This window comes from Vanellus vanellus (assembly GCF_965231255.1).
Source record: "Vanellus vanellus genome assembly, chromosome: 5".
Taxonomy (NCBI): domain Eukaryota; kingdom Metazoa; phylum Chordata; class Aves; order Charadriiformes; family Charadriidae; genus Vanellus; species Vanellus vanellus.
Window position 1 is genome coordinate 34,770,177 of NC_138910.1, and position 12,969 is coordinate 34,783,145.

Sequence of the window (12,969 nt, forward strand, 5' to 3'; positions counted from 1 at the left end):
AAGGAAGGTGGCGGACAGTCCTTCTTTCTCTGTCTCTTTCTCTCTCGGTTAGGTATTCTGCAGAAGACTTTTTATATTCTTTTAAAAAGAGTAATATTGAAAATGTTATTATTCTATCAGAAAAAGGACATTGACAGTAGCTCAGTGATAGAGATAGTTGCTTCAGCTGGAGGAAGCTGAGGTTAAATCCTGAGATTTATGGACGTGTTAAGTAGTTTTATTATTCACCTTTGTGCATGAAATGTGGGTAAGACATAGCTAATTATAGCAGGAGTTTCTCCCAGAGATAAAGCGCAGCCTCAATTTAAATGTCTCAAATTTCAAAAAGCAACATAGGTCTAGTTTTTGTGTACTTTCGTTCTACAACAGGAAAAAATGGAAGAAAAAGTACAGAAAGATAATTTAAAAAACCCAGGAAAAAAGATGTTAGGTAGAAGTACCTGGAAGTTAGGAGTGTGCAAATCTTGTAAACTCGCCCACATTCATCCTTATTGCTTACAAAGCTGGGAAGAACATGTGACAGCTGCTTAGAGTCAGGGTGGAAAATGATGAGTCGGGTAGAAAAGAAAAGGAAGTAGTAAAAGACATCTTATTCTCAAAGTACCTACTGAAATGCGGAGGAGTCTGTCATCTGGCACCCATCAGGATATAAACCCTGGCAACAAACACAAATAAATCCCAGAGGGAAGTTAGCAATACTTCAAAGACACCAAAGTAAGTTCACAGTTAGCTAGCAGTAGGCAGACCTCAAAAGTTTGTCATTATGGAAATATGAAATATATTTGCTGTGAATATACAATCCAGAGATTTAACTCTTTTTCTGCTGCTTCTTAGAATGGTTATTTTTTTGTTAGTGAGTCTTTGATGAAAAGCTTATTCTAATAAATTTTAGCCTATATGGTATCCATGAACCATTCATTAACTATTTGCTTTTATAAAGTGCACTTTGCCATTCAATTCATGTGCTGTTATTTTTGCTTCCTTATTGAACAAGTAAAATATTCAAACAAACAAACAAAAAAAATCAGTACCAAATGCATAAAAATTTTGTTTTTCTGTGAATGCTTAACTCTTCATGAGGTCTATACAGGTATTAATGTAGGGAAGAGCAATTCTTCAACCATTTCTGCAAACAGAATCTTAATAGTCCAGATGTTCATGAATAGTAAATAAAAAGCAGCAAAAACATGAATGAATGGAGCAGCTGCTCAGAAAGCAGCAGAATGTTTGCAAACACCATTTTGAAGTATGCAATCAGCCCTGGTTCAGCGGGAAAACTTGGATAACCAACAGAAAGTTTGAATAAGCAACTGAACATGTCAACAGTATTAGCTAGTCTATCCAAACTTTGAAACTATTCAGCTGAAACAGAAATTTCCTGTTCTTTTATGATTATTCCTTAGTCCCAAATGGATCAAAACCAGAGCAAGAAAAATGTTATCAGGTTTAGGCTGATGTGTCTGTATGAGGGCAGAGATCTCTGCACACACACGTACGTGCCTTTGCTCATGAATGTGACTGCCTTACATTGTGGGTTTTTAGGGATGTAGGCCCTAGATTTCCAATTAATGAACCATGAGCTCTCAGGAATTAGGTTTGATTTGTGGGCAAAAGATCAGGATATTCCACCCGTCCTTCTCCTGAAATTCTTAAAAATAAGTTATTTACAGGCTTGGTAAATAGGATGGGAGAAACTTTTATTTTAATTGCCATGACATTCATGAAAGGCCTACGTGCATAGAGCCTGTTCTTGTGCCGGCTCCTGCAAGACGTCCTGCCCAAATGAGGCCGGGGACCAGCTGTGTGTGCACACAGGCGCTGCTATGACCGCTCTCGTCTTGAAACTGCGGAGCAGATTCTTCTCCCCTCGCCATCTTTCCTCAGCAGTGAGTTTGCAAGGAAAGTCTGGAACATCAAGCTATACTTTCTGTCTTTCCAATTTTACCATTCCTTTAATTTTTGTGTGAGTTTGAGCTAACAAAGAACCACTGCTCCCATCCAATTCAATGGAATTTTTCGACTTTCCCTCTCCAATTCTGTTGCCGTTGAATTAAGCGTGTGATAAGTCTCCATTTTCAAAACCTTAAGAGTTTAGTCTTCCCATAGAGTTGCCTACTGAAAGAGTCATTTACCACCTGGGACTCTCTCATGTTGGGTATGTCTCTTGTTTGCTCATGGTGCCAGGTACGTCTCCAGCTGCCTGTGAAGCTCGAAGGAAGAAGCAGGAAAGCAGAGAGACTGCCTAAAAGACAGCGAAAAGTAGCAAGGAGACGACTGAGAAAAACAAGGTAAAGGCATTTAGTTGGCTTCAGTGGCAGAAAGCAGACAGTCTCTCTCACAGACCCGAAGGGGATTTTGGAGAGCTTGTTGCAATCTAAGAAGTCAATATAAGAAGCTGAATTAAAAACTAAGTGTCAAGGACATGGCTTGTAAACCACATCAGAAGAAAGAGATTTCTTCAACACAGGCTTATATCTTACTTTGTCCCATTCTCTTTTCCTCTGTTTTAAAATTCTGTGTTGTAATTTGTGCTCTGGTAAAACGCTGACTTAGAATTTAAAGCCCCTGTCATGTCTTTGCTGTGTTTACTGTAAAGAAAAGATACGGCTAGATGCACCCAAAACCTCTGGATAGCCATCTGGTCAATGCTGTCTGGCCCATTTATTCATCAAAATTAACTCAGCGGTGGTTCTAAGCTGAGCACCTGCAAACTGCAGCAGATAATGAATTTCCTCTCTTCACTTCCTTTGCCTCCCATCTGCAGGATTGTGCTTTGCTGCTATATGAGCAACTGATGTTAACAAACTGATGGTACAGAATGAATTAAAATTTGGAAGGAAGAGTAACAAAAATAGCAAAAAGAATGTTGGATGATTTGTATTATTTTTCATGAATAATTGCTGAAATGCTCCCTTTACCATCAATTATTTGTTTCAAATTTTGGCAATAACATTAATGCGAGGAAACAAAGGACCCACTTCTTCATGTATACACACACAAACTGGTTTCAACCATCAAGCATCAGAAATTGAAGATATGAGAGGTTAATATGCTCGAGAAGATCCGCCCAACTGTTTTGGCTGCACACAGGCGGTGCGTAGCAGGATTTTTGTCTTCATTGAGGAGTGTTTTGGTCTTTGTTGAAATTCTGTTGCTGATTCAGATTTCGGATTTAATGTGCCTTGTCTAAAGTGCAGTGAAGCCAATGCAGAGATGCCATTAAGCTTTAATAAACCCCAGTTTAGGCCCATAGCAGAGCGGACATACTTATGAGCCTAAAGACATAGCAAAATTACAGCCTTACTGGGCTACCAATGTCTAATAGGCCAAGTAACTACCTGTATACATGCATAGATTTGTCTCAGTAATTGTGTACTCTTATCATTTTAAATTCATATTGTCAGACTAAAATCAACTCCCATTGTACCTACAAGCAAAACTCATGCTGATGTAGCCCGCAGTTCATCCTAATGGCTTTTATGTTTTATGGAAATTCCTTGAGTCTAGAATATCAAGGATGTTATTCCAGGCAGACATACAAATATCATCACACTTGCTGTAATTTTTTTATTAGTTTTAAGATATATAGTCCCATGCCTGTTTTGACTAAGTATGCTCTAAAATTTCCAGCTGTCTATGGAAAATAAGCTGACTTGCATGCCATTCTCTATTTTTTTTTATTATCCTTTGCTATCTTTCCAAACTTTCTCTGACAAAATATAACTATACAAAATGTTCATTTTGGCTCTATGTTATCTGCAGTTCTTTTAGTGTTAGGTGTTCCAGTGGATACCTCATTTGTTTGTAGTGATCTCACATCTGTCTTGTTCATCCTCTTTCAAATTTGGCTGACCACCTTAGAGTCTTCCAGCAGGAGAGGGGAAAAACAAAATAACTTCTTACAAACTGTTTTGAAACCATTTCACAGCATTATGCTAATGAGATGAATGGGCAGGATGGGGGGTTATGTTGACAAGAGCATCAGCACCCAGAAGATACACACAATTTCCTTCAGTATCTGTGGAGTTCAGGCTGCTGCTTGAATGATTCAGGTGAAATCAGTTAACTAAAGCCACCCCTTCAGTAATGCCACCTGAGCACGAGGCAAGACTTCCTTGCCTTCAGAGGGTTGAAAAGGGAGGACTTGGGGCAGGATCGGGCTCTGCAGTGTCAAGGAGAGAGAGGATGGGACCACGGTTAAACCACAGCACTAAGAGTCAGGAGTTATCAGTTTTGTTCCAGAAATTTCAATTAGGCTAGTCTAAAAGCCTCCAGGTGGAGGTGAAATGCTGAGCAGCGATGTCTTGCATGATTCTACTTTAAATCTCTGAGGGCAGGCATCTTTGCTAATATTGGTAAGAGCTAATTTAGAGATATTCTCATAGATAATGTGACAGAAGTGGGTTATTGAGTAATATGAGACTCATGATCTCACATAGGGTAGCGTCTGCAAAATCAGGATGAAAGTTTAGATCTGATGTTGCGTATTTGGTCTTCTCTTGTGCTTAACCCAGGATTGTCATTTTTTTGTGGATATGCCTTGCATGTTTTTAAAAACAGTTAACACAAAAGGATAAACACAGAGTTTCACTTAAAACAGCTTACGCTTTTTTAGCTGTGCCCTTTGATTTCGTGTTTTGCCTGGCTACTGCAGCTTGATTAGAAGATGCCGAGTATTATAACAATGAATGGTCGAAAAACTTGTCATTTTTTACCTTGCCCTCTCATTTGAAATCCCACATGCTGTATTTTTAAATGAAAATGAATGATTCTAGTATGACCGGTCATAAAGCATTTTTTTCCAGAGTACCGTGTCATGAAAGGGCATATGCACAGAGCTAAGTGTCTAAAATGAGATCTTTATAGCCAGCTTAGACACTGAGAACAATGGACTGAAAGTGGTCACTAATGACATTGTTAATGATAGATACCATTACCTTAGAACAGATGTCAAAGTGAAATAGCATTATAGCCTTCAAGATGGACTGCCTTGTCCTTCTCAGTAAATCTATTAAGGTGGCTTGCAAGAACAAAACAGTGGGGTGTTTCTTTTCTCTCCTTTCTCTGAAATGCAAAACATTCTGTGCATTTGTAACTCATTTACCTGCAAAAGGCTCAAGTAAGAACAAATTATGTGAGCGGAAAAAGTATGTGGGGGAGTAAACAGAAAAGATTAAGACAGAAAAACAGGAAGATCATATGTATTTAAAAAAATAATTCTCGCTAGACAAAGACAAAAATATAATTAATCTAGACTAAGATCAAACACTAAAGTGTTGTCAGGAACTTTGAATTGCTGTAGCTGTACCTAAAGACGGCAGAGAAATCTGCATGGTGATAGGCATAAATACAGCCATGACATTCCTTATTAAGGTAGGAATGTGTGACGCTGCAGGAGTAAAAATATTAACAGAGAACAAGTCACTTGTGACTCTCATTTAATTATTTCTTTTTAGACATGTTAATATGTTAAGTTGATTTTAAAATCAGAAATTAGATTATGTATATATGTAAACACCCATATGTAAAACCAATTAAGCATGTGAAGGTCAAATAAAAGCATATTGAAATGTATCTGAGAACACTGACAAAAGAAAAGCCCTGATTTTTTTATTTTATTCACTCACCATTCAGTAACAGATCGATGAACATATGCATCAAATTAAACACATTACCACAATATGAAATGTACTTTTAAAGTACAATAAGTGCAGAGTATATAAAGTCATTTCAGGTGACTTATTTGGAATAACAGATTGAATATTGGTTGCAAGTACTCATCATACAAGCCATAGAAGGAGAGTATATTCTAGAGTATTACTTCTCTGTATCTCTAGGTTTTATCTCCTACAGTATTCATTTCTATATGTGTTTATATCTCTGGTTTAATAATGAAAAGAAGAACGGACATAGTCTTTTGGCTAGAACTGTAGCTTAAATTATCACAGCTGACAGCTAAATTGAGATATCCATCAAGCATATAAATGAATACATGAAATACTCATGTGTTATTCACCAGTTTTATCTCAATGATGTTCAGGGCCTCTGGATTATCATCCGCTGTTGTGGCTCTGCACAGCACTTTGCAAGGTAGTAAGTGTGGTACCTGCATTAGGAGGGTGGTTTAGGCAAAGGTAGATGCTTTTATGCTCTCAGAATTGTTCAATCAAATTACATCTGCAGTTTTTAATGTGGTTTGAACCATGTCCTGGAACAGGAGTCATTTTGATTTTGCAGAAGGCGGAATAATAGAGAAGAGAGAATATGGATCATAAAAACTTGGTACAAAGTTCAGTGAGTGCAACAGAATTGTTTCCATTTCTACTAATGTCACTGCTCTGGATCAAGGTTGGTGAATTGGTCTCAGACCAAATTTCAGCATACTCAAAACACGTTTCCTCACCCAGACAGAGGAAATTTGGGTCCAAATTTTGCAGCTTTTCTGCCATACAAATCAAGGGAACTTGTTATTACTCTCAGTTATTTCATATCCTCAGTAATAAACAGGGAAAGTGGCTCACTTCACATTTTGCTTCGTGTAGTGTTACGTTATCTTTGAGGCAGAATTTTTATCGTTTTGCTGTTGCACTGAACCTTGCCAAAAGAATCAGCAAGGGAAAGGTAAATTGAAATCAGTCCTTGCTCTCAGCAGCGCCTGTTCTGCAATAGCACCGGATGAGCTGAGGGAACATGAAGAATTTACGTAGGCACGCCCATCTCAGCGTGTTCTTCCAAGTTTCCAAATCTGCTTTCAAGACAAGCAGCGGTGTTTGGTACAGAAGTGGGATCAACAGCATTTGTAGTATCATGGAGAGAAGTGCTATTTTGCAAAGTGACAAGCGTAGTAAGTTAAGCATGAGCCTGATGAGCAAAGGGAGAGACGAGACAGTGATTTTCATGAAGCCTGGTGGGGTCTGTTTATGTGAGTCGAGGTCTTTAATGAGCAGCTTGCTGCAGATATGGTTATTGTCAGCACCTGTATCAGTTGCTACTTATTGGGATTTCAGTTCAAGCTGCTGCAGGAAATGTGATTTGGCTTTAGATTCGGGGTTTAAAATTTTTCTTCTGTGTTGCGACGTTGTACCACATTTTCAGATCCTTGGCACTAGCAAGGTGACACTAACAAGAATTAGGGTTCCTACTGACAGAGGACTTTCATGAGCTCAAACATGCTTGTGGCTTCTAGACGCACAGCAAATAATAGAACAGTTGCCAGACTAGCGGACTCTGTTACATATTTTCTCAAATTAAAACAAAACCAAACCCCAAAATCAATTAAATAAAAACCCTCTGTGTTAGAGAGCAGCAAATTCTTCAGCATTTCTGCTTCTGGTGTCTAAATGTGCGAACCAGCTGAATACTGACCTCCTCCTATAAACAAGAATGTGAATATGAACAAAAGCAGGTTTTTTTCCTGTTTTCATTATTTTGAGAAATTCGGAGAAAGCAGCCATGTGGGTTATACATATGTGCAAGCAAGGAAAAAAAGAATTGGCAAAAGAGCCTCCACATCAGGAGTGCCTTGCCTTCAATAATCCTTCTCCTAATGCTTCATTCCCTCAAAAACTCTCTTCTGATTCCAACAATGAGCTTTTCCTCTCTTCCAAAGTCACCACTACCTCTGACACATTTGCACTCCGCTTCTGATTTTGAACGGGTCATCTGAGCACATGGGCTATCTAAGGATGGTTGTTCTTTGAGAAGGTATTTCATGAAGTGGGATTTTTAAGAAAGCTGAGGTTATCAGAGATGAGGGGGTACTATGCATGAGAAAATATGTCATTGAAGTCCTCAGGATCCGTCTTTTATTACAATTCCTGGAAGAATTGTTGTTTAATCACTGGCCCTCTGTAAATTGTAGGTCTATTGGAAGCAGGTCTGTTATTAGCCCACCAATTCCTAGGGAGTATTTAAAAAAAAATCTTTGATTTTTCTGGCTAAAAATACAAGTAGAGTGACACTAAGTTGATTCAGGTTCTGAGACAACGGTTCTGAGTCAGTTTTGTGTCTGATCACCTTTCACAACTTCACTTTGAGAAAGGTGAATTTTCTTTCGTGGCTGTTGGAAATTAAAATGAATGGCTGAGATTTGGTCTGTTGGAGTACCAGACCACATTTTACTATTCCTGTAAAACAGACTGTCGTAATCATGAATGAACTGCCAACTTCACCTCAGTCTGAAGCATGGAGGCTTGTATACTGTCTTGCAAATGCTGATAAATCCTGCTCTTTCCAGTAAAGGGCTCTTCCATACCGCACCCTCTGGAAGAGGGTCTGTCATTGCTGAGTTGTTTAGTTGTGGACCAAAATGTCTTTCCCTGATTTTTTTTATTTCACAGGAAGACCACTTTAGCCAACCAATTATACTATTGAAAATTATATGCCAGTCTGAGCTGTTTTTAACAGGAAGGGAATCAACGTACTTGCCTTCTTAGAGACCTGCAGCTAAGTTACAAATAAAAGTCTCTTCTCCAGATATTCGTAAATGTGCACACTTTTACCTGTCTCTGCTGAAGGAAGAATAAATGAAGATGTCACCCTCAAGTCTCGGGCATTTGAGCTCTTAATAAATAATAGGAAAGTCCAAGGTCAACAACCTTTTTTTCTGAAGTACCTCTTTTCTTGTTCTCTTTTCCTCAAATGTAATGAGAAGACACATTTTAATAAATATAACCCACTCCTGTCCTAATGCTGAAAAGAAACAGAGGTCTTCCCCGTAGATGCTGATCTTTAACCCCAAGAGTTTTTCTAGGAAGGCAGGTTGTCAGTTGTTCAAGTTAAATCATTGCTTTTCACCAGCCATTTCTTTCTTTTTCCTTATGACCATACTATGTCACCTTAATGTACCAGTGGATATACGGTAAAAGCATCACACTCAACACCTATTTCTGAGAAACCAGAGGAGGCCCACAAGTACAAATAGGTATGGGTGAACTTGGATGAAATGTTGAGCTTAGTCCTGATTTGATTTTATCTCTATATCATCAGTCTCTTAATTCCGAGGACTTGGATATCCTGAAGTCTTTCATATAAGCTTTGGAAGTATCAGTTCCAGCTCTTTGTCTTAGGTAAGATGTGCTTTTCTTATTTGTATAGAAATAATTCAATGAGCTTATTGTCTCCAAAGATGTCTTTTTTTTCTCTTCACATCTGGCACAGCAATCGGTATCTTTTATCTGAAACCACGCCATTGTAAAATGAGGTAAAGCAGAACAAAGAAGAATCCTCTGACCTGTGGTGGTCTTCAGGTATTGAGCAAAACCAACTATTTTCTCCAATTGGATAAAAGCTTTTTTACTGTTTTTCTCCATTTGGCAGTTTAGGCACTTGGACTCACAAAGATTTATATTCAATGGAAGTGTCGGTAAGAGGCTGTCAGAATTGGGGAATATTGACATTTTTCAGTGAAACTATGGATGAAAACAGAAAAGATAAAACTGACACCATAAAACAAGGTGTAGAATCCTGTTCACATGCAGTCAATAGCAGATTTCCTAGGATTTCACCCAAGGGATTTTTAAAAGCATGTGGGTGACCTGGGAGCCCTTATAATGGGGTTTTATGGTGGAAAGCCATACAAACACTTTTTGAAGTTTCTGACTTTGACCCAAATTGAAGTATTAACTGGTATAGTAAATTGTGATTTTTTTCTTCTTGATGTCTACACTGTAACTAGGAAACAATTCAAATAACCCACAACAAAGGTGGTGGAAATCTCTAAGATTATTCAAAAAAAGGAAGGCAGGATAGCCAACAACTGCAAAAAGTTTTGTGCTTCTTTATTAACACTTCTTACTTGAGAGCTGCTCTTTTAAAATTTTGGGAAATTCAGTCTCTTCACTGAATTCCTGCAAATTGTCTAATAGGAGTTGTGTTTGGGGTTCTTCCTTATGATCCAGGCTTCCCTGCTGTGGGGAGCTGTACACCACATGCAAACTGCAGAGAAACTTGGACTTAGATGCAATGTGTTTATAGATGTGCTATGGGTTCTACTGCAACGTCTAGAAAATTTGCTTCCTTTGCATTACTGTTATTGAGAACCTAAATCTTGATGGGTAAAGTAAATGATAAATGGTCATTTTTTCTTTACTATATCCAGTACTTTATATAGAATACTAAAGAAACGGTCGAAAGAAAGAAAAGTCTCTCTGTATATTCATAGCAGACTTCTATCACTGACGTTTTTCTTTCTCTCTCAAATATCCGCTTTTTATGTGTACAGCCAACATTCATCTATATTGCAATCAGCAAGGTTGCATTAGTGATTCATCCAGTTTTCTTTGTGTAGCTCCAGTTCTTTACTATTTTATATTGTCTGACCAAAGCATGGAGAGATTTAGTCAGCTAATTAACTCGAAGAAATGAAATAACAAATAGCATATATAACATTCATGAAAAATAAAGATACCAGAAGTGGGCAATATACATGTCGTACAGATTTAAGCATATGTTTTGATTTTTATTTTTTTTGAGTAATTCCTCAGTAATAATAGTAATAATACTCAATTTATTTAGGATGAGAGACTGTAGGAAGGGTTTTCTTTAAGCGTAATGAGGACATTTCCAATGACATCTTTTTTCATTTATGAGAGAAGAAATTTTATTTCTGTCTTATATGTTTGGGTTTTTTTTAAAGTCCAGGCAGTTCATCCTATGGATTCAGTCTCTGGCTTTCAGAGCTGAGAATAATTTTATGTCCTCTGAATATTACCTGTGCCTTTCTTTTGTAGTGCATTGAAAATAATAACTCTCAAGATCACTGCCTTTCTTTCCTCATGCAATTTTGAGCTTGGCTACAAGATAGGCAATTGAATACAAAAGCTTCTTCATACTATCTCATGTCTTTTCTTTCAAACCCCACATCTTCTTGCCTTCACCAGCTTTGTAGTCCCTTTTTTTTCACTACTGAGGAAACTTTTTCCCACCGTTTGTCTACTGTGCTCCTCATGAGATGCAGGGAGTGCTAAATATTGTTTGCTAGTCTGCCCAGTGCAGTGTCTGTGCTGTGGCCCTCGCACAAGAGGTGGGTTGAGGACTAGAGTGACACAATGGTGGTGCTCCTGGCCAGCTCACAGCTGGTGGAGTCTTGCTTGGGAGCTAGTATCAGTCACAGCGTTAATCAAGAGAGAGACAGAGGGACACAGAAGAAGGAGCATCCTGCTCGCTCCTACTGTGTAGGCCACGCATGGATACACTTCCTGTTGATCAATTAGCTGCTGTAATATTCACCTTCATTACCTTCAGCTAAAGCAAACGTCCAACAGGAAGAAAAAGAGATGATAATTCTTTAGCCAGACACAGTGGGAACAATTAAAAAAAATGTTTTCCTGTTACAAAAATTTGCAAATCCAAATTTTAAAGCACTAATTATGTCCAAAGGCTCCAGAGCACCTTTGAATCCCTTGGTGGGAGCAAAGGTGAGGTATAGATTTGGTATAGCATGAACCCACAGGTGAGCCCACTGAAGCTCTTAAAGAAGTGCTAAACCCACGTTGGGTTGGTTTGTGCATGGATGTTGGATAGATCAGAATGTGGACAAATGTATATGCATCTCATTTATGAGAGGCTGAATATATTTAAAGAGACAGGAAGGACAACTTTAATCTGTCAGAATGTAACACAGAGGATGTAACATGCTCAGAGAATGTAACATGCTCTTTTAATCCCACAAGTAAAAATATTTTTTACAAAGAGGAAAGTTTAATGAAGGTTGACAGTAAGCAAGTACCTCTTAAATGTGTATATGTGGTAAATAACATCTCTCCCTGCTCTCTTAATCGTAGGAGGTAGTGTCAACCATTGTCTTGCCCAAGTGTTTTTCATACCCAGCCCTTAGACACACCATGTTTTGAATGACTTAGTGTATACATACTAATATTTGCAGCGTGTAGAGGGAGACTAAGAGCAGACTGAAGCCCTCAAGCTTTGGCTAGATGACAACATGGAAGATGGGTGAGGTCATAATGAATCATAATATGGATCATAATAATATGATTATTCATTTTTAATTCATTTGAATCATGCATATTTGTGTTGGGGCAAATTCTTGTTAAGGGCAGCTCTTCCTCTCTTTTCCCTGTCTGTTTTGCAAACTAATACTTTTATTGAAGTGTCGGTAATTTGTATGTGCACTGTCAGCTTGCTACAGATGGTGTAAACATTCCCTTGATCTGCCCCATACACGTAGGTTGTGCAGGAACCACTCAGAAAATCATTAAAAATAAAGGTGAAATTGAGCTTCCAGTGTAATTGTACAGCACCAAATTCAAGCGAGCACAAATGAAGTGAGCAGACGTTTCTATTTTTTTCCAAATGGCATGTATTATTTTCTTACAAGGGAAAGGAATATTTTAACAGGTTGTCTACAGTGGCTCCGAATCTAAACCAATGTCAGGATACAAGCAGCCGTAGAGCTGCTAGTGGTAGGTGTGGAAGATTGCTTACCTACCTGGCATCAGTTGGACAACCCATAACTGAAAAAGTGATATATGCACATAGTGTAAACTATATCTAGATGCACATCTGCTGTAAAGGACCAAGAGCTATTCCCACTTTGTCATGCAGTGTAGTCTTCTTGCTATTGACAGTTGGTGTGTTTTTGTGGAAAAAAAAAAAGTGGTTCGTAACTGCACCATCCCACAAAAGATAAGTAGGATTATTCAGGTTGGAAGAGACCTCAAGTGGTCACCTTGCCCAACTTCCTGCTTTTAAAGCTTTTGATTTGCCTTCTGCTGCTCATATATGGTGATCTAGCCTCTCCTCACTTACCATCCATTTAAATGATATGATGTGCGTGTTTGAGGAGTAGAATTAAGTGCTTTCCTCCTGTGTTTGGGCTCCCTAACTCCTAAAAAACATTTTGGTTGGGAGGCCCTTCTTTCTCTGTGCACATCTCCATCATCCATCACGCTCCCGTGTAAGTGGCAGGCAGAATCTGGCACTTAGTGAGTTGACTGGATTGGGAGCAGT